Source organism: Nannospalax galili, unplaced genomic scaffold, assembly GCF_000622305.1.
Source record: "Nannospalax galili isolate Female #2095 unplaced genomic scaffold, S.galili_v1.0 scaffold635, whole genome shotgun sequence".
NCBI classification, from domain to species: Eukaryota; Metazoa; Chordata; class Mammalia; order Rodentia; family Spalacidae; genus Nannospalax; species Nannospalax galili.
The window spans coordinates 139,605-142,719 of NW_008335836.1; the positions used below are offsets into that span (position 1 = coordinate 139,605).

Here is a 3,115-nt window from a genome sequence, read left to right on the forward strand (position 1 = left end):
TGTCGGGAGCTGGAGGAACAACATTCATTACCAAAAAATATAATATAGCTCTACAAACAGTTGACTTAAGCAGGACATTCTGCTTGCACAAGTAACCTTGGGAAAGAATTTATGGCAAGGTTATCTTTCTCTTCCTCTTGCAAACAGTTCTCGGAAAAATGAGTCATGCAGTAATCGCTTGGAACACCTGGTGGTCAGTCACGTTGCTGAATTGCTCAGTCCCTCTCCCATACCCATAAGAATGCTGTAACCTTTGACCAACTTGCAGTACAATAAGGCGACCCTTGACAAGTGGACTTGCTTGGGCTCTGTCTCTTCTTTCTCACCCATTTTTCCTTTCAGGGAGTGGTCCCCTTCAAGCCTTACCTGTACAGGGTCCCCAGAGGTGGGGGCACATTCCATGGGTAGGAACTAATTAATGGTGCTGTAAACAGATAAATACACTTGTCTGGAGAAGTCAAAGATCCTGGATTAAAAACCCGCTTCTGCTGAATCCATAAACCAACATAATTTCTTACTTTATCCTATATATGCATCCTCATATTTACAGATAATTGCACCTTTCATCCCTCATCCAGGAAGCTTCATTTTGTAATGAATGGAGACTTGTACAGAGTTACAGAGTTGGACAAACATAGAGCATAGTTGTCTCTGACAACAGGATGAATACATCTCTCACCTCTCATTAGAGAAGAAGTTTCCTTATGTAGCAGATAGTGATTAACACAGAAACCCACACCTGGCCAATGTGCAGAGAACAAGAGGCCACAGTGTGCTTACCCCTGAGTAGGACAGCTATTTCAAACCTCAGCCTCCCAAGGCTCATGAATCATTGAGGAGGCTTGAGGAAGAAAGATTGGAAGAGACAAATGGGGTGGATGACCACAGGAAACAGAATCTTCCAGACAATTGTTTCTGGAACAGCTGTTATTTATATGAACTCACAGCAATGGTGATAGTATGCACATGTCCAATGTAAGCTTAAACCAGACAAAATCCCAGCATATACATGGGGAAGTGTATAAGAAACCCCAACCCAACTTAAGGAACTTTTGGCAATGGCTACTGAGAGGGGAGATGTCTCGGTGAGCTCAGTGGCTGAACCTAAAGCGAAGGACATGTGGGGATACAATCAGATCCTATGGCTGTGCTGTATCTATGAGTGAGGAAATGAAATTGGGAAGGTGGCAGTGGAGGAGGGTCAATGGGAGTTTAGGGAGGGGATCTAAATACCATCAAACTACACCGTATGAAAATTACAAAAATTCAATTTCAAAAGAAGGTTATGATGTAAAACTGAAGTCCAATATATTCAAATATTTAAAATCAAATGAATATAAAGGTTACAAATAAAATTCGGATGTTTTCTTTACATTTTCCTTTATTAAAAATGAAAAGGCATTTTTAAAAAATGGTTGAAGCCAGTAGTGGTGGCACACGCAGGTAGGATATGCTGAAGAGGCAGAGGCAGGAGGATCTGGAGTTCGAGGCCACCTTGGGCTACACATTTTTAGCCAGGCATGGTGGTGAATGCCTTTAATCCGAGCACTTGGGAGGCAGTGGCAGGAGGATCTCTGTGAGTTCAAGGCCAGCCTAGTCTACAGCTGGGACTACAGGCAGACCCTGTCTCAAAAAGACCAAAAAAAAAAAAGGTTGAAATACTATACTTTGTTTTTTGATACATACACTTGATATTTGGAGAAATCCCCCCTTCCCGCCCGCCCACCAAGCCCTTGCCATGAGGGAAAATAACAGTATTTTGTCACATTGTGTGAGACTCTGCAAGAAGAATGGCATTATACCCATTGTGGAGCCACAGATCCTCCCTGAGGGGACCATTACTTGAAGCACAATCAATATATAACTGAAAAAGCACTGGGTGCTGTTTACAAGGCTCTGAGTGACCACATTTATCTGAGACACCTTCCTGAAATGCAGCAGGATTACTCCAAGTCATGCTTGCACCCATCAGTTTTCAAGTGATGAGACTGTCATGAAAACTGTCATAGCACTGTATCACAGGGTGTCCACTGATGTCCCTAGGGTCACTTTCCTGTCTGTAGTATAAAGTGAAGAAAAGGCATCATCAACCAATCTGCAATCAGCAAGTGACTCCAGCTGAAACTACGGACCTTGACTTTCACATATGACTGAACCCTGTAGACCTCTGCCCTAAAGGCCTGGGGAGTGAAGGGGTACTTCAAGGCTGCCCAAGGGGAATACATCAAGGGAGCCCTCGCCAACAGCCTCACTTGTCAGGGAAAGAATTCCCCAAGTGGTCAGGCTGGGGCTGAAGCCAGTTAGTCCCTCTTCATCTCTAAATAGTCAGACTATGCTGAGGTGTTCTAAGGATTCCCATCAATAATCCAGTCTCTTGCCTATTCACTTGATCTTGGAGAGGGGGCCTCTAGGCTCTTTCCTATCACTCTTGCTACCCTCAAGATTTTGGTGTTCAGTATTGGTTTTGAATGCTTTAAGTATACTCTCAGTAAGCCAGTAACTTTAAAGAGAAAAAAATAACAGGGTTCCCCAAAGATGAAATACAAATGGCCAATAAATATATGAAGAAATGTTCATCTTAATCAGGCATCTGAGAAATGCAAATCAAATCTATACTGAGAGTCCATCTTACCTCAGTCACAATGGCAGTCCTTAAGAAAGTGATGTCAACAAATGCTGGCCAGGTGTAAGCAAAAGTAAATCCTGATATACTTTTGGTGCGAATGGAAACTAGACCAGTCATATGGAGGTCAGTTTGAATGTTTCTCAAATACTAACATAGTCTTAAATATAACCAGGGTGTTGATTCAAGGAAATATAAGTCAACATACAACAGAAACACTTGAGCATTGGTGTTTGTTGCAATAAGAACCATAATAAGCTAGTTATGGAACCAACCTAGGCATCCAGTTGAGGAAAAGATAAGGAAAGTGTGTTATATATGCACAATAGAATACTTTCCAGGCCTTAAGAAGTCTGAAGTCATGCCCATTCTCAGGAAAATGGATACATCTGGAAATAATCATGTAAGTGAATTAGGCCAACTTCAGAGGTACAAATAGCACAATGCTTGTTCTTATTGTAGTTCCTATACTTTATGTAAAGTCATGTGTCT

At 42.0% G+C, this 3,115-nt stretch overlaps 1 pseudogene; it reads left to right on the forward strand.

The window, feature by feature from the left end:
• The first annotated feature begins 1,411 nt into the window (after window positions 1-1,411).
• On the forward strand, window positions 1,412-2,304 carry LOC103732080 (annotated as a pseudogene).
• Window positions 2,305-3,115: the final 811 nt, after the last annotated feature.